Source organism: Argiope bruennichi, chromosome 11 (assembly GCF_947563725.1).
Source record: "Argiope bruennichi chromosome 11, qqArgBrue1.1, whole genome shotgun sequence".
NCBI lineage: Eukaryota > Metazoa > Arthropoda > Arachnida > Araneae > Araneidae > Argiope > Argiope bruennichi.
In genome coordinates, this window is record NC_079161.1 from 4,152,826 (window position 1) to 4,171,959 (window position 19,134).

Here is a 19,134-nt window from a genome sequence, read left to right on the forward strand (position 1 = left end):
CCAACATATCAACAAAATTTAATTTCAAATAAATCTTGAAAAATAATTAAAATATTCGAAATTCATGTATGGGATATCCCATTTTATTAAAATGATTTATCTTAAAAATTCAAATAACATTTTAATTATTTAATTATAAATATCTCAGGATATACATAAAAGATGGAAAATATATTAAAATAAACAAAGATTATAAAAATTCATGTGAATTTTAAAACAGCATAGACATTTTAATATTCCTATAAAGAAACTATCTAATGTTAAAACGCACAATTTTTTTTAAAAAAAGTACTTATTTTATTATTCGCTATAATAACTAGAATTCGACACCGGTATTACTCACAATAGTTAGCAAAAAAAAAGAAAGATAATAAATTGAAATGTTAAAAGATTTAACGCTTGAAAATAAAGTAATGTAACTCTAAAGAAGTTATCGCCTTCTTTTCAGTAAGAATATGCCGATTTTACACATAAATCTCTATTTGGCGAGTTTCATTGGCGGCTCTTGACTAGCTGTAATCTTTTCATTGGAATATTAAGCCAAATTTACGAGAACACGAATTTTTACCGCTGTCAACCGGTTGGCATAATGGCAAGAATAATGCCATTCTTTGCATTCAGAGTTCAGATTCGACTCTGTGATCGGGAAAAGATTCAAATGTATTCACCAGAAATATCCGTTATCATACTTTCTACTCTTTGTATTATTCTTGATAGACATGTAAGAAGATATATTTTTATTTAATGCTGATTATGCAACATAATAATCAGCATTAAATAAATCCAATGGTCATTTTGTCAGGTTCGAATCTATGGGTTACGGAAGACGGGACGTAAGGAAGGAAGGGTGAAGGTTGATAATCCCTCCTATATTTTTCAGGAGTCGGAATTTCGGCCAAATCTGTCTGCAAATTTTGAAAGATTAAAATTAATGGAACGTATTATTTTATTCTATGCATTGATGATATTAGGAGAAATATTAATATGACGTTGAAAAATCAATGAGAATTTTTTTTTTCTAGATAAGTTTTTAAATACATTTACAGATTAATACTTTTTTTGTCTTTAGCTGATTTTGACTCAGAAATGAATGAACGCTACAGGATATCGTTTCCTGTAGTCAAAACATAAATAATGTTAAAACTGCAACAGCAGCGTAAAATGTATTACATCATTAAGGTTTGTCACTTTTACAAACCGAAAAAAATAAGGGATCGACAATCACTCATCATTTTTTTCTATACGAAGGTCATGAAACGGTTTTGCAGAAGGGGTTGGCCATTTTTTTTTTTTGTTCCATCTCTTAACTTAGAGGGAAAAGTCTCCACAAAACTTTCTCGTATGCTTCCTAATGAAAGTGTTATCTCCCTTCCCGCCTGAAAAGAATAAAATCTGAGAACCCCACATACTCAGATTTTTATTGCGTTCGGAATATGAAATGAAACCAAGGCAGAAGGGTGAAGCTCAAACGAAGTGCCCAACCTATCCCTTTTGATCCCCATATAGAATGGCCGTAAGAATTTCGTAATAAGGAAGTGTGTATGTAAGGAAACCGAGTATTCATTTTCGATGTATTCCACTCAGGTTTGCAATTTTAGTAACATGATTGATTACGAAATTTCATTAATTTAAGTAGTTGCGTTTTTTATTTATAATTTGTACATAATCTTTAAATCAAGAGGTGGTCGATCCGTTGATGGATATGAATCAAAATGCGATAATGATCTATACATAATAAAAATATATGCCAAATTTTTATCTACCTTGATCTTCATGTATCCTGCGTTATCGTGTCGACGTGTACTCGAAGAGATAAATAACGTTTGTTCTTGATGGATTTCTTTAAAAAAAATTGATAGAAATGCACACATTTGATGTAAAGACAATGTACCAAATTTCAATTATATAAGCATTTTTGTGTTACCGTAAGAGTAAAACACAGAAACAATGCCAAAAAGGCATTTTTCCAATTCAGATAAACCTGAAATATGCAAACTCATTGAAACCTCGAGGAAATATTTTTCAGGGAGAACAACGCTTTTCCTCTACTAATACGTCATAACCTAAAAAGTAAAAAAAAAGGACATAACGGCTACAGATTTTTATTCTTACTATCCATAGCTTCTAAATTTTGAAAAATAACAACAATTAATAAACTGTATAATGCGGACATTCACATTATTAAAATGAAAATATATCGTCTGCATTACGGAAAAAAATCTGTATCATGTTGCCTTCCCATGCAACAGCGAACAGACAAGAAGTGGAAATGCGCGCGCATATGAATTAGGATAATGACACTGATTCTGGAACGTCCAGAAATAAAATACGCAGGTGGATTAAAAGAGGCATAACTAACCGGATATCCATTCAAATTTTCTCTCTCTCTCTTTTTACTGCTTTTCATTCACCTGTTGTTGTGTTAAGGTCTGATCCCTCAAGCCTAGCACTTGTCATTTTAATACAAATCTGATTTAGGCAGCCCCTTCTGAATGATCCTAGAACTATTTCAGTGATAGAAAATGAACTAAAGATATTAAATCTAAGGTGCATTTTAAGCGTTACTAAAAAGAAGAAATGATTCGCATAAAAATTCTGTTCGTTTATTGTTATTTGTGATTAAAATATTCTTTCGAGAATTCCAAATAACTGTACACATGAATGGATTCTAGTTCTGTCCATAGGTTTTCATGGAAGCATGCCGTTCGGGAGAAATTAAATGAAGAAAATGGATTTGATCGTATCGTTTTTTTTAACACTTTTGATGTTTAGGTTAGTCCCATGAAGTTACCACAGACCGAGCGTTGGAGATGTATCTGGCAATTTGAGGGATCGTAGTTTTCATGAAAACTGAAAAAGGCTTGAGTTTATGAAAACTGCTTAACTTTTAAGTTTTCGAAACTGAGCTCGGTAAGCTTTCTTTTAAATTCAATTAAATATTTACCATATAAATATGCAATTTTAACAGGTATTTTTTCAACTGGCATATTTTCTGCTAATTGTGTGATGTGAAAATCAGCGGTCGCAGAATGGACTGCTCTGCAGGGAAGTCCATTGGACGTAGAGCTAATAAGTTTATCTAAATTTCTTCTTGCCAACTTAGGTACTCATTGAGAAAGAATTAAAATATTTGCATTTAAATTAAAACTAATCAATTCTTCAGCACTTCCCTCAATAACTTTAAAGTGTATTATCGTATACTCACTAATTATATACCAGGTTTCAAATTTTTTTAAAAAAAATGCACTTTTAAACGACACGAATTAAATTCTGTATGAATATATTTCTCTAGGCTTCAGCGATACTATTCAATTTAGTAAAAATTGCATTTAGGCTCATGCATATTGCGACGCCATTAAATGAGTGTTTGTATGTTATAATTCTATATTTATTGGTTAATTTTGAAAATGCATCTTTTTTTTCTAGTCATGACAAGCACAATAGGGTCTCTCGATGACAACATAGTGCTTTCCTTAAATTATGAAGTACAAGGAGAAATTGTCCAATTGGCGACATGGCTTTTGATGAAATAAAAAAAAAAGGTCAATATGTTCCGTCTTTTGGAAATGAGGAATAATTGGATACGATTTCTTCGGCTTCATGGTATGTTGAATAATTCTATTTTAATTATAAAAATTAAATTTCAAAATGTAAGATCACTTTTCAATACATAATTTTGCTATACTATGTCTCTTGATTATTGTACGTTCATTCTATTGAAATAGATGTAATATATTTTCTAGTGTCAAGATTTCAAGATCATTTCTGTTGTTTAGAAATCTTTTCATTTATCTGCAAATAAAATTGATTAAATAAACTTTCAGTGAATTTTATGTCTATGAATCAAATTTGTACTCAAATTCTAGAATATTTCCTATATTTTAACTAGGTGTTAAAGTTGGCATGTTATCTATAAATTGTGCAATACGAAATATTTGATGAACAGGATTTTCGGATGAATCTGTAGCTGTAAAATGATCCTTTATTATCTCATTAATAGGTCTCGCTAAAAAAGGGTTTGAAAATTTTTGTTAAATCAATTTTGCTTAGTCTGAACTCTGAAGCACATTCTGCGAAAATCAGTTGTATACCATTTCAAAATTAAAACAAGTTTTGAAAGGTCGGTTATTTTTTTGTCGTGTACGAGATTAAAGTATTGTAATCGTTGAAAAATTAGACATTTTGACGAATCTCCACGTTTTAGACTTCCTTGAGTTCAAGAAGCACATTTTAAGAAATATCTGTATTTGTCAGAGAATGATAACATAAACACTTTGAGCTAGCCGGATACAATTTCTTGCGCATTTTTTACATCAAATTTAGTTAAAGAGTCGTTGTTTCGTTCGAATACACGATAACTACAAAATAGAAAGCTAGATAAATGAAATTCAGTATAGATTTAATCTCAATAGTATAGATCTTTCAAATTTTGATCCAAATCCAATAAGGGGTTGATAGTCTGTCGGTCTGTACTTTCAGAAATATGTATAGGCTATCGATCAAAACTTCAATGACTTTAATATATAAAATTTAGTATGTAAATTTTATTACTACAAGAGTAGCTTAGGGTCAAATTTTTGTTTCAATCGGTTGTGAAAAGAACGTATAAAACATAAATTCTATTTTTGATACTATTAACTGCATACCAGTCATTGATCTCCAAATATTGCATGAAGTTTGAGCAAAATGCTAACTCCACGCCAAATATTCGTATTTTTTCAACTACTATACGACAATGCCCTGCAATTCATTCACCGAGATGGTACTTTCATTAATATGCGAGAAAATGTTGAGGGGATCACTTCCGGTGGTTTTTCTAAAACATTCTTGTTTACATTTAAAAAATGTTTAGTATATGTTTCAACAATCTGAATTGCTATACTCGCTCGCATTAAAATAATAGATGCTTTATTTTAGTGTGATAGCAAATAATCTTTGCAATAACTGAGAATAAATTTTGATCAACATAAAAGTGGAGGATAGCGGAAGGTTAACCATAAGACGAGAGAAATGAGTCTCCAAAGATGACCATTCTATATGTTGGACTAGATGTCCGAACCTTGCTTATTAATATCCTAATCTATTGTGTACATAATACTTTACGTTTACTACAGATTAGATCGCAAGGCCAATAGTATCTCTATTTCTGTGACAGACATATCGAAAGTAGCGTAAAACATTATCAACACATTAACTCAGTCTATTTTGGAGTCCTTTCCAATTAGCATTCTGAATTCTTTAATATACTAGCAAACAGAAATCAATGTCAGGCTGTAATAAGTTGGCATATATTTAGTTGCTCTTTTGTTACCTGAAAATTGTATAATTTTTGCCAATGATTATCATCGGTCGATGCCTCGCTCCACCGGAACGAAAATTGTATTGTAAGTCAATAGGGATGCTGCCTGAACGAAAAATTTGGAGTAATTTACCGTCGAGTAATGAGGTACGAACGGAAAATTCAATGTCAGATATCAGTGTATGACATTCTGTGGTTTTTCTATCTAATATATTAAATTTTCTATTAAGTTGCTTTATCGATTCATACTTTACAGTGAAGATCTTTCTGAATTTTATTAAAATACTGAAAGTTGCTGAAAATGAAGAAAAATATAGGAATAAAAGGATATTTTTGACTGTTCTAAAATGCACGAGTTAGAACGTAGGAAATGTCGATTTTCTTAATCATTCACTTGTATGCTAAAAAGCGCTTCATATTTGTCACATTTGGTTATTGAGAATCTCTGGTATCTTAAAAGTTATGACCTCCATCTGACTTTCACAGATCCAAAATATATCAGTATATGACAAGTTTTGGAAACGAGCCAAATCATCAGTTGAAATACTTTTCAAATTTCTTCATGTTAGGGCAAATATTTTCCTCTTTAAGTTTTAAGGTTTTGAACCTTTTTTTTTGTCAAAGTCACTGTTAGCAATCAATGGAGCCTCCTGACAGCACTGATGTCAGAAATAAGAGGCATCAGAATGGGTCTCATGCACTCGAGACGGAACTTTTTCTGAAAAAGCACTTTTGGAATTTCGTAGACCAGTGAATTTTGCAGGTTATGTCGGATTAATGCAAGGCGTCATAAATGAGCGTAGAGGTTGGAGAAAACAAATAAAACAAAGGGCTTTTAAATTTGAAATGAGTGAGAAATATTATTTTTAAACTGCAAAAAAATCCAGTTTAAATCCTGTATATGAAATAGAACCTCTGTTTCCGTTTCAGTATTCTGAGACGACCCGTTTTCGACGATTCTATCTCAAGGAGAGAGACGCGGAAGGTTTGATTCCGGATAAATATTATGAATTTTTTTCGTAATATATTACTTTACGCATCCTGACTTCACACCACAAAACACCTCGTTTTTTCCAAACGTTAAAATGAAAATATTGATTTACCGCAATCAATTACGAAAGTTACTTTTTTCGTATCTAGTATGAAAAATTTCGCAATCATGCGAGATGCTAAAAAAATTCAAATGCTGATCGTACTGGTAAGAAATTTTATTTCTGTGAAAGTCCAGAAATTTTTGAATGATCAAGCGACGACATCCCAAAATCTCGAAGTGAATGTTAGCTCGCCTAATGTTAAAAAGAAATTTTTTCTCTACGCTCTCCTTCTTGCAACTGTAGTGTAAAAAGGTAAGAATCGTGCAACCCGAGCGCGCTTTTCAAGATTGCGTTGCAAGATTAGAGGCGAGAATGATCAACTCCTGGAGTTGTAACCTCTCCAGTGCTGAAAGTCGGCGAGAGAATGAAATCCTTTTCATACGTTTCCAACACAGCTTTTGTAAAGCAGGCAAGCAACATAGTCTTTTCGGAATACTTGATATACTCATACATGCGTAAATTAAGCCTAAATACATTCCTTTAGAGTCCCGAAAAGCGCTTGGAAACTACAATTGGTGCACTTCGTAAAAAAGTGCAATAAAAGAAACTGCTTTAAGTTAGCAGACAATTCTTTAATTTACCTCTGGAATCGAACAAATGTGAATGATATTCCAGTTAAATAGTTTCCAGTTAAATAGACAATAAATAGTTTAATTACAAATGAAGAACGATTTACTGAGTGGAAATGAGGATCGGCTCTTTGCGTCCCCACTTTCCGGTACATTCGACATGCAGTTTCTAATTTAGTTTCTTTAAAACTGATGTCGAATTTTTTTCATTGTTTTTTAAATTAACTTATTTTGTTCTCTAAATTAACTTGGACCAACCTCTAGCACTCTAGATAAATCAGTTTCAAACGATTAATGGTCTCGGCTTATTTTTCTAAAATTACATAATCAGTCATTCGCTAATCGGCTTAGATAAAGCAACTACTTCCGATTACGGATCGTGTAATGTATATTTGGGACAGTCGTTTATGGGCATAGTAAAACCAAATGATTTTTTTTCAGAACTTCAGCTATATTTAGATAAGGCATTATGATAGGTACTAAGATATTCTCATTGTTGGAAAATATAGCTAATGTTTGGAAAAGAAAAAAGTTGGGGCATTTTTTTCTAATGGAATGTTAATTTTTTTCTTCCCAGAGAGTGATTAGTAATCTAAATTCCGAAGGAACTCCAATATTTTCAAGGAAACGTCTAAACTTTTGGGGGCACGGATTAAACGATATTTGTTGAAGAAGCACTAAGGAATCGCTATGAAGAATGCACAGACCAAAAAACTAGGCCACTTATTTTGAAAATTCATTGCGATGAGGAAAAAGAGTAAGTAAAATATTTCTAATCTTTGTTTCAGATGCATTTGTTTCGTTTCATAGACAAATGCTCTAAGTATATTACAATATAGAGGCCTTGTTTTTTATTCCATTGGAAGCATCATTAAACTTTATAATTTATACTTTCATAACATTAAATAACTAATTTTTTTCAGGACCTCTTAAAACCTATGTTCTTGCTCTGAACCATAGAGCTGTGACTTCTGTGTTTGAAGTACCGAATACAATGAAGGTGGAAATTCAACATTTCAATCCGGAAGTTTTGCTTTCCTTTCTGATCAAGAGGACTTGGTAAAAATTCAATGAACTGATGATTGCCTGCTTTGGTGATATTTATTAATTTTTTTAGCTTAAGTATTTTGTGCATTCCTGGAGTAGTTCACCATTACCTAAATCAAATGATACAAAATGGATATGAATTTGAACATTTTAAGCACCTAAAACTGTTATTCTTTGAGGAATCGGAAGCTGTCGATAATTCTAAAATGGTATATGCCATTTTGAACGATTCCATTTGAATTCAGACTTTGCACACTTTCTCATTGCTTTAGTTATACTTCATGCTCTATAACGCATTTATTGCAGTCAATATTGGGCTAATCGCGACAATATGAGCGTTGCAGCAGTTGAAAATATTTAAATCATCCATTTTTATTAAACATTGTTTTTTTTTCCTAGAGGTGTTAAAAGATTTGAGATTATCTTTTGTTCTACTCCTGACCATGTTGGCATTTTAACAGAGCAAAATATATTAAGCAGCAGGATCAGCTCTTAAACCGCAGATCTGCTACTTGGCGACTGAACACTTATATTCAATCTGCAGCTGTTCTATGTCTGCCTTGCGCATTTTCGTAGAATGCTTTTGCTCCAGAGTAGCGAGCATTCTTTCAGATGTCTCGCTATGATTTGAGTTATTTGATTTAAAAACTCCGTATGTCAATATTTATTGTTTCATAAAAATATTGGTTTTTATAATATAGAAATATTTAAGCTTTGTCATCTGGTTTCGTTCTCTCATCGCAATTCTTTTATGCATTGGATCTAGATCTCCATTTCTTCTGTTGTTATAGTTTGATAAATTTTTAACGAGTTGGTCGTAGCGTAGCCAAAGGTAGCCATTGCACCAAAAAAAAAATGAAAAAACTCAACTGAGCAGCTCTTGTTCCTTTTGCATGTATCGACAAATCCTTAAAACATATCCTTAATAAATGGCAGCAGTAGTACATTTTTCAAACTAACGAATTGCAACGTATTAAGTTTGTCATGCTTCTACTATACGATTATCTGTTAAATTAACATATTGTATTTATTCGGATATATTAAACATACTTGCTCTCTGGAGATTCAGAATCTGTGCACAATCTGCAAGCAATTCAAATTTTTGACGAAAATTTAAAGTTTGTAATTTAACTAAACTCAAACTTTCAAAAGTATTGTTTTAGACTTGAAGGACTAAGATCTCGACTAGATTTTTCATGAAATATTTATACCAAATTCAATTAATCAGTTTTACTTTTGCTCGATTTTATTCAAGCCTAGATTGTTTCCCAACTGTGCTTTAGGAATATTTAAGTTTTCAATTTTCTTGGTACTGAGAAATATTTCACGACTGTACTTTTTACTTGGAATCTTTTTACTTCATTTTTCTTTTGAATTTTTGTTTGACGTACCTTAACTGACAACTGTTATCACTTTTCACCCAACCGGCTCAAGAACTGGTTTTGTACCTCCAAACATCTTGGCAAATTAAAGCATGTGAAATATTTGAACATTGCCAGATCTTAATTTGCAATATTTTTGATTTGGAAAATTTTGCTTGAAGAAATTCAAGAAATTAAGTACAAGAGTTTAAAATGAGTTATGATGAAATTTTAGAAGTGCCTATTGTTTGTCGTACGAATATCAACTTGCTTTAAGGCCAACATTTTAATTGAGTGCAATTTGTAGTTCCAATACAGAACGCTAAATTGTTTGTATGCTAAACAGTGCAAAGCGCGCCAGAAAGGATAGAAGAAACGCCTTTTCACTTGTTTGGAATAGAGAAGAGCTAGAAAAGATTCTGATTTTGAAATGGTTAAAAAGCTCCATGTATACTTTGACACTGTATACAAAATGTATATTCCATGTTTACAAAACACCTTGCTTGCAATTGGGTGAAAAGCCATGAACTACGTTTTCTAATATAGATTTCAATGCTAAATTGGTTGAAACTAAAGTGCAGCAGCACTAAGTAAAACTTCTTTGTCGGAAAACAAGCACTTCACATCTTCCGGTAAATTTCAGCAATATAATATACCAAAATGGTTATATAATCACTGTTATCTGGATATTTTAATGAAATACCTGCTTATTTGTTCGCGCTGACAGCTGGTCCAGAGAGTGTAAGATCGTGATTTGTATGGAAGGATCTGAAGACTTAAAAGCGGTTTCAATGCAAATACAAACATTGTACAAGTACTGAATGACACATAATAAAAAAATCAGTATCGTAAAATATAAATTCTTAACATATTTAAAAAGCTATGCAAATACGAGACCAAATAGAAATTTTCGCAAAAAAAAAAAAATTAAATTAAATCGCAGTAATTATATTCAAATTTCCTTTTATCTTAAAATTATATAAAATCCAATTTATATGTGGTTATTTAAAATTTATTAATTGTTATAAATACCAAAATATCAAAGAAAGCATTTCATTCTCGAGTGAGGATCAAAATGGATCGTACTGAATCGGCAGGTAATTCGGCTCTAAACATGAATATTGAGAAGATATTTAAGTGACACGCTGTCGGTTTTCCGCTGGACTCGCCGTTTCCGTTAACTTCTAGAAAATTGCTAAAATTTTTTTGAAACTTTGTTTCCGTTTTAATATTTAAGAATTGTAAGCGAAAATCTCTCCTTCGGTTTTAAATTTTGCAGTTCAAATGTTAATATATATGCAAATTATTCATCCAATTATTAACTTCAAATATTGGAGGTAATTAAGGATTGAGGAAATTTCATTTATGCAGATAGGCTTTAATCTTCAGATTTCTTCCATATTCTGTTTGAAGTATCATGCTAAGCTTCTTTATAAAGGTAATTTAACTACGAGAGCGGAATGAGAGGCGAGGAGGGAAGGGTGAAGGGGGGGGGGATGGGGGGGATAAGAGTAGTTTAAATCGTCTAATCGTACTTCCGAGGGAGGGTTAGATGCCAGCCGGCTGGTGAGAGGGAGGGAATTTACGGAAATAGATTCGGAAAACCCCTCTTAAAATGAATGACCTTACAAATTAACAACCTAGTTCTACTAACAAGCGCATTTTTATAAAGAAGCTTAACATATACTTTCAAATTCTGAATAACGGGGGATATCTGAATCTGTTCAGGGGTAGGTAAAACAATCCTTTACTTTTTACTTCAGATTAAATCTTAAAATTGAATTTCAAATATCGCTTTAAATATTGCAACGTTTCTGTGTATAATCTGCAAATAGCAATTTTAATAACTTCCTTAATCAATTAAAATTAAGTTTAAAGTTCAGTTGCCGAGAATAGAAACCGGATGCTCAGAATTATTCAGATAGGATACCGTGTATATTGTGTAGATAGGATATTGTGCATTGATAGGGATTTTGTGTATATTTGAATATTTTTCTGAATATTCATGGTTGGAGCACAATAACCACTTAATATAGAGCAGACTGCTTACTCTCCGATTGACTGAACATCTTTTCATTTTGGTCATTGGTTTCTTCTTTGAAACTGCATGAATTTTCTGGCAAAAAAAAAAAAAATGCTATAAAAATGCTATTAAGATGCAAAAATAAAAGTAAATTACTGCAATCAATACCACTATACAGGACAAAATTTATATTTTCAAAAATACTTCAGTATGCAGGAATTGTGCGTTTGTACTAGAATATCGCAATGCAATCTTAGGTTGGTCAAAAGTCCATTACAAAAGACCATTAAGTTTGTCAAAGATTTAAATTTTTACTAATCGTAGAATTAAGAAAAACATGTACCAAAAACTTCATCCATAGGTTGAATTGTCGATAGAAATATTTGATAGTTGCTTTTTAGTTTTAAATTGATGTTTTTGAAACTAAATCCTAAAGTGCTCAGCATAATAAATCTAAAATTTTGTTGTGATCATTTTCTCTTAAGCAATAATGTAATATTTAAAATAGCTGGCCACGTTTCTCTTTTACTCTGGAATAGTTGATTAACCTATTTTATAGAATATATAACTTCGAATTCCTCTAGTTTTTATCTGGTTTCATTCCAACTGTGGAAACTTCTTTAGTAAATCATTTGCATTCGATGTAATTGGATTTGCAGTTCTGCGATCTTCATATCAAAACTGGCTGCAACTAAGATTTATTTAAATGAATTCCTGGTCGCCATAAGCCTGAGCATTGCATGAGCAAATGTCGTATGCCAATTGTCATTTTTGCTTCCTTTTTGTATTGCTTTTCCTGTATACTCAAAGGAAATATCTGAACGTTTTCAGAAATTCCGAGTATATAATTTCGTAATCTATTCGTCCAACGACACGGAAAAACAGAATTGGTTTCTGGTTGTAAACATTAAATATGAAAAGAGTTAGATAATTTTCTGTATCTTTGCTGCAAAATTCGATTTTCTATAGGGAACTTTCAGTTCTGAATATGTAAAAGCATTAGAATGTTACGATTGAAATGGTTGAACTACTCCAAGGTTATACATATTAATTGGCATGGTTTGAACTTAATTTTGTAAAAAAAAAAAGTGATCCAGTTTATTCATATTTCAATTTTTTCGCATAAAGCCCTTCAATTCAACCGTTTTAAACACAGTGGCAATGGGTCACTATTATCTGCCATCCGATATATTTTATAACGCGCAATTGATCACTTTTTAAAATCAAGTTATCAATTTTTTTCCATCAAAGAATCCTTTGTTTCATGATGTGGAAATGTAAATAAAAGTTTAAAATTTGAAAACTATCAATCTTTGTCCCTAGAAAAAAAATTTCTGAATTTTTTTCGCTTTAAAAGTAAAATTCATCTAATTTTAGGAAAATGAAGACAATGAAAAATTTAATTTCACTGAAGTTTCTAAATTTAAGTAAACAAATCTAAGAAAAGTGAGGAATTTCTTTAAGTATGCATCAGATATTGATTTCTTATGGAGACAAGAAATAACTTGAATATTTAAGCGCCTTCATTTATGATTTGGTGGCATCCACCTCTGTTCAACTTCCGAATGTAAACAACACCTTCCTGTTGTTAAAAGTGGAAAAAGAAAATGTTATGTCTAGAAAGAAATATTTATATTCATGCTTATTTATTTATTGTAATTTTCTAAATAGACTAATTTGCTTAACTAGCTTTATAAGCAGCTTTAAGATTTGTTTGTATTATTGTTTTATATGCTTGCCTTCAAGTTGATAAATTATCATAATCATCTGTCAATCTAAGCTTGTTTATATACTCTGAATGTACAAATATGTTGTGTGTAATATTTTCCATCTATCTAGTGTATTATTGTTGAATTGAAAGCAAATTTTATTGTCAAGGCTGGGTGATACTCCGCAAAGGAAACGGATTAATTTTTGATTATTAAACACAGTAGTTCTGAATTTAAAAGAAATTGAAGATAAGTGTACGCAAAACCTTTTTTGGGTTATTTTCATTTAAATGTCGGTGGATTCAAAAAAATTACTTCAATGCTAACTGTAATTTGATATCAATGCTTATTAAATTACTCTAAATACTAGAATTTCATATAATAAATTGCTTGTGAAAATTGAGTATCTGAAAAAAATTTAAGCGTTACATTTCATGAAACTCGTTCAGTCGACCCTACCTTAAATTGCAAACTTATTGCTTGCTTCGATACCTCGAAGCAAGTCTTGACAAAATTTGGAAATGTATTACTTCACATGCATTTATAAACGTAGTTTGTTGAATGGTTTGCCAGTCTATAATACAACCATTTCGTCAATAACAAAATAAATGTCGTAAATTATCCAAGTCGAATTCTAATATTCCTTGCTGTTGCATCAGTTTTCTTGAAAACAGCTTAGATCGTTATATTTAGTTATTTTAAAAAAAATCAGTTTGTGAGATGCCTCTCAATATTCCGAGCTACCTTTGCTTAAAATGTTTGTAGAATCGTGGTTCAATGATTATATTGTAATCTGTCTTGGGATTTCTCATCGTGCTGTATTTTTTATTTGAAGAAATTCTTGAATTGTAATTTCATAATGTAATCCAGTCATCAGACCAAACTATTTCCATAAAATGTAACTAAAATGAAATGCCATTTTTGCAAAAGAATTGCTTCAATTCAATCTGAATTGTCTCACACTCAAGTCTTTTAATATAAATCTGGCTCTAATCGAAATGAAACGGATCTTTTTTCTATTTGTCGGTGTTTCTAGCTCTTTCAGTATCGTTTCGATAAAAACGAGCTGTTATGTCTTCTAGTTTACTTCTCCAACCCTGATTAAAGTGCATTTTCGTAATTGTCGAAGATCTTACTGTTTGGAATCCATGCATCTTTCATTCCTGCTATAAGTTTCACCGTATCCAAGATTTTGAAGTGTAAGCAAAAATTTAGCAATTAGCAGACAGTGTGGTTTAATTCTGGAATTCAAAGCAGTACAGAAATATATCTCGGCGTGCATCTTATTTCATTTGTCACAGGACTAATACATCACTTGCCTTGAAACTGCATTTCTATAAAACAGAATAGTATATTGAATCGATATCACTGAAACGAACACCTCGCATTTAGAATGAAATCGAGCCGACTTCAATGCTTAATGCAATACATTGTTCTGAGACTAAAGCTAACTTTCTGGTATGTTTAAAATTTAACCAAAGCATTGTGTCGTATCATTTTTTCCCATAACAATAAAGAAAGAGAAACTTTAAGTTACAATAAAAAAGCAATTTTTGATAAAGCGAAGAATCGAGAATGTAACGAATATTTCCACTTTCAACCTACGTTATCGGGAATCGCAAACATTGTTCTGATAATAGTTTATGGTATAAATTTTCGTAATTAAACATTAGTTATTTAAAAAAAATTAAATTTAGCAAAAATGTCATGTTTTGATAACCTTCGTCTTATCTGCAACCTCGCATTTTGGATGGCTTTTTATTGAGTTCCTTCTTAAATCAAAGTTGAGGTAAACATCAGCTGGAAGTTTTGATTTAAAGATGAACATCTTTAAAGAGGAAGAGTTTTTACGTTTATCAGTAACGGTGCAACTCATACATATGCATTGTTGAGTAAAACTGTGGTACTGAGTTTTCCATCGTTCGTCAGGATGATTGCGTACATCGAAATTTCACTTCTGTTGCGATTACGAAACGTGAGCTTATTTCTTTGGATAAGTGTGCGGAATCTGCTCTGGCAACTCGAAGATTGTTTCAGTGTATAGGAGTGGAAATCTATGCTTAACCGATGCTTCTGTGCGCAGTTCTTGTTTTCGTCCACGAACTTTTCTGTGAATCATTTGGCGGTGTTCCGCTCTCTAATAAGAGTGTCAACCGTAGTTGAATGACCCATGTTTATTAAGTGATAAGGAATTCCAAAATTTAGATTGCTTTAACCAACACCTATACTATTTGTATATTTAAATAGCCAAGTACTTTAAACAACTTCGGATACTTCCGTTCATACCCTGAATAAAATATAACCATTAAAATTAGCTTAGAAATGTCAAATTGGCTTATAATGGAAATGCCGTTATCTAACTTTTTAATTTAAGACCAGGAATACCTAAATTGTTTCATATGCATTACAAACTTCCCAATTCTGTTCAGGCTTGGAAATCGTGTTTTCGATGTGTGTATGTGTGGCTCTTCGTTCCCCCATCGGTGTGTTTGTGTGTGTGTGTGGCTCTTCGTTCCCCCATCCGTGTGTTTGTGTGTGTGTGGCTCTTCGTTCCCTATTTGGTGTGTTTGTGTGTGTGGCTCTTCGTTCCCCCTTTGGTGCGTCTCTGTGTGTGGCTCTTCGTTCCCCGCCTCGGTGTATGTGTGTGTGGCTCTTCGTTCCCCGTCTCGGAGTGTGTGTGTGTGTGGCTCTTCGTTCCCCGTCTCGGAGTGTGTGTGTGTGGCTCTTCGTTCCCCGTCTCGGAGTGTGTGTGTGTGGCTCTTCGTTCCCCGTCTCGGAGTGTGTGTGTGTGGCTCTTCGTTCCCCGTCTCGGAGTGTGTGTGTGTGGCTCTTCGTTCCCCGTCTCGGAGTGTGTGTGTGTGGCTCTTCGTTCCCCGTCTCGGAGTGTGTGTGTGTGGCTCTTCGTTCCCCGTCTCGGAGTGTGTGTGTGTGGCTCTTCGTTCCCCGTCTCGGAGTGTGTGTGTGTGGCTCTTCGTTCCCCGTCTCGGAGTGTGTGTGTGTGGCTCTTCGTTCCCCGTCTCGGAGTGTGTGTGTGTGGCTCTTCGTTCCCCGTCTCGGAGTGTGTGTGTGTGGCTCTTCGTTCCCCGTCTCGGAGTGTGTGTGTGTGGCTCTTCGTTCCCCGTCTCGGAGTGTGTGTGTGTGGCTCTTCGTTCCCCGTCTCGGAGTGTGTGTGTGTGGCTCTTCGTTCCCCGTCTCGGAGTGTGTGTGTGTGGCTCTTCGTTCCCCGTCTCGGAGTGTGTGTGTGTGGCTCTTCGTTCCCCGTCTCGGAGTGTGTGTGTGTGGCTCTTCGTTCCCCGTCTCGGAGTGTGTGTGTGTGGCTCTACGTTCCATCCCCCACGGTGGAGTGAGTGTGGCTCTTCGTTTCCCACCTCGGTGTGTGTGTGTGTGTGCGTGCGTGCGGCTCTTCGTTCGTTCCCCACCTCGGTGTGTGTGTAGCTCTTCGTTCGTTCCCCACCTCGGTGTGTGTGATAGCTCTTCGTTCGTTCCCCACCTCGGTGTGTGTGTTAGCTCTTCGTTCGTTCCCCACCTCGGTGCGTGTGTTAGCTCTTCGTTCGTTCCCCACCTCGGTGCGTGTGGCTCCTCGTTCGTTCCCCGTCTCGGAGTGTGTGTGTGTAGCTCCTCGTTCGTTCCCCGTCTCGGAGTGTGTGTGTGTAGCTCCTCGTTCGTTCCCCGTCTCGGAGTGTGTGTGTGGCTCCTCGTTCGTTCCCCGTCTCGGAGTGTGTGTGTGTGGCTCCTCGTTCGTTTCCCACCTCGGTGTGTGTGTGTGCGTGCGTGCGTGCGGCTCTTCGTTCGTTCCCCACCTCGGTGTGTGTGTGTGTGTGTGTGTGTGTGTGTGCGTGCGTGGCTCTTCGTTCGTTCCCCACCTTTGTGTGTGTGTGTGTGTGTGGCTCCTCGTTCGTTCCCCACCTCGGTGTGTGTGTTAGCTCTTCGTTCGTTCCCCACCTCGGTGTGTGTGTGTGGCTCCTCGTTCGTTCCCCACCTCGGTGTGTGTGTGGCTCCTCGTTCGTTCCCCGTCTCGGAGTGTGTGTGTGTAGCTCCTCGTTCGTTCCCCGTCTCGGAGTGTGTGTGTGGCTCCTCGTTCGTTCCCCACCTCGGTGCGTGTGTTAGCTCTTCGTTCGTTCCCCACCTCGGTGTGTGTGTGTGTGGCTCCTCGTTCGTTCCCCACCTCGGTGTGTGTGTGTGTGTGGCTCCTCGTTCGTTCCCCGTCTCGGAGTGTGTGTGTGTGGCTCCTCGTTCGTTCCCCGTCTCGGAGTGTGTGTGTGTGGCTCCTCGTTCGTTCCCCGTCTCGGAGTGTGTGTGTGTGTGTGGCTCTTCGTTCGTTCCCTCCCCCTCGGTGAGTAAATGTGGCTCTTCGTTTCCCACCTCGGTGTGTGTGTGTGCGTGCGTGCGTGCGGCTCTTCGTTCGTTCCCCACCTCGGTGTGTGTGTGTTTGTGTGTGTGTGTGCGTGCGTGCGTGTGTGGCTCATCGTTCGTTCCCCACCTTGGTGTGTGTGTGGCTCCTCGTTCGTTCCCCACCTCGGTGTGTGTGTGTGTATAAAGTCTGGTTTCCTATTTCCCTAAAATGTAGTACTTAGCTCCCTCGGCAAGTCATTAAATGAGCTTATAGTTTAGAAAGATCTTTTCATTTTCGATGAATGGAGTAGGGCATGTCAGGAATGACACTTTAACTGCTTTGATGATTTTGAAAGTAAAAATTAATCTCTAATTTCATTTCTTTTAGAATTGTTCAGAAAGCATAAAAAAGGCAGGGTAAATTGAGTGTTTTGTGTCGGAATAATGCAAGCACCCTCCCCCCCCTCACCCCAAGTATTTAGAATTTTACTCTTGATATTCGAACTTGGTTTCAGTTTCCTAATCTGTTTCGTCTTTTCTTGTTTACTACCCAAGTTTTTTAAATAATGAATTTTTTTTTGGGTTTAAATTGAATTTATGCTCCTTCGTTCGAGATTTTTTTTTGTCTGATACTTGGCATCTATAGTCTTATTTTTCATTGAATCATCAATTTGTCTCACAAACTTAGTATGTATCTTGATTTATTTTATACGCAGAACTGCAATCTAGGAACAGAAATTCTGATAAATTGGTTTTTATAAGTACCGATAAGAGAGAGAGGAACAAATATAAATGTTTGAATATTCTTTGATATGGTGAGCATGTTTTTAATTCTGATAACGAACTTGTTTCGGTAGCATTTAGATTCTTCTGGCTTTTAAAATCCAATATTCTACTTAAATTGATGAAAGAAACGTTAAAATGCCAGTAAAAATAAAGTTGCAAATGCTATGAAAGGCTCTCCTACGTAATGTGCTTGCATTTCTCCTGTGTTCCAATTGCGATTTCCAGATCGACTGAAGCATTCATGGGATCGCAAAATTAACTTGTTCGGTCGAGCTTGACAGAGAGCGTGTCACTCCTCACTTATCCACATCCTGACCTCCATCTTTTTTCCCCCTTCGGTGTCTAAAGAGAAACTTATTCAATTATTTCATCATTTTTGAAAGAAATTGAAGTAATCACCGAGAATCGAATGAAGGTCTGGTGTCATTCTTTGTATTAATTGATACTTTGCTTCAAATCTCGAGTTTCGCATAAGTGCGAAACTGTCACTCTTCATACTGTCTGTTCATAGTATGCTCACTATTTTGGAGTAATGCTTCTTGAAACATTCTTTTATTGGTGGAATCTTACAGCTCTTATGCTGCCAAATGCCAATTTTATTGTTTAAAATATTCACTGTCATTATAAATCTTACGAATGAAGAATTTCCAAAAATCCTGTTTTAAAATTATAAAAATGTGCAACTCACTCTCATCTCTTGTGTTCAAGACTGTATGGCTCGCCATCTTATACCCTGAGGTCAAATTTCTTCTAGAAACTTGTTTCCATCATAATTGAACCTTGCAATCTGGCCAACAGTCTGGTATTCCTCAATTTACTTTTATCGCTTGATTTCCGTTTTTATTCAGCTTTTAAAGAATCCAGTTTTATAATCTTAATCCAAGAACCTTTTGCGACCAATAGTGAACTGGAGA

At 34.8% G+C, this 19,134-nt stretch overlaps 1 long non-coding RNA gene across 1 annotated transcript; it reads left to right on the plus strand.

The window, feature by feature from the left end:
• The first annotated feature begins 2,791 nt into the window (after positions 1-2,791).
• On the plus strand, positions 2,792-10,302 carry LOC129957347 (uncharacterized). Its single transcript, XR_008782755.1, has 4 exons — positions 2,792-2,910; positions 3,427-3,603; positions 7,540-7,719; positions 7,886-10,302. It is a non-coding gene; the product is annotated as an uncharacterized LOC129957347 (long non-coding RNA).
• The last annotated feature ends 8,832 nt before the right edge of the window (positions 10,303-19,134 follow it).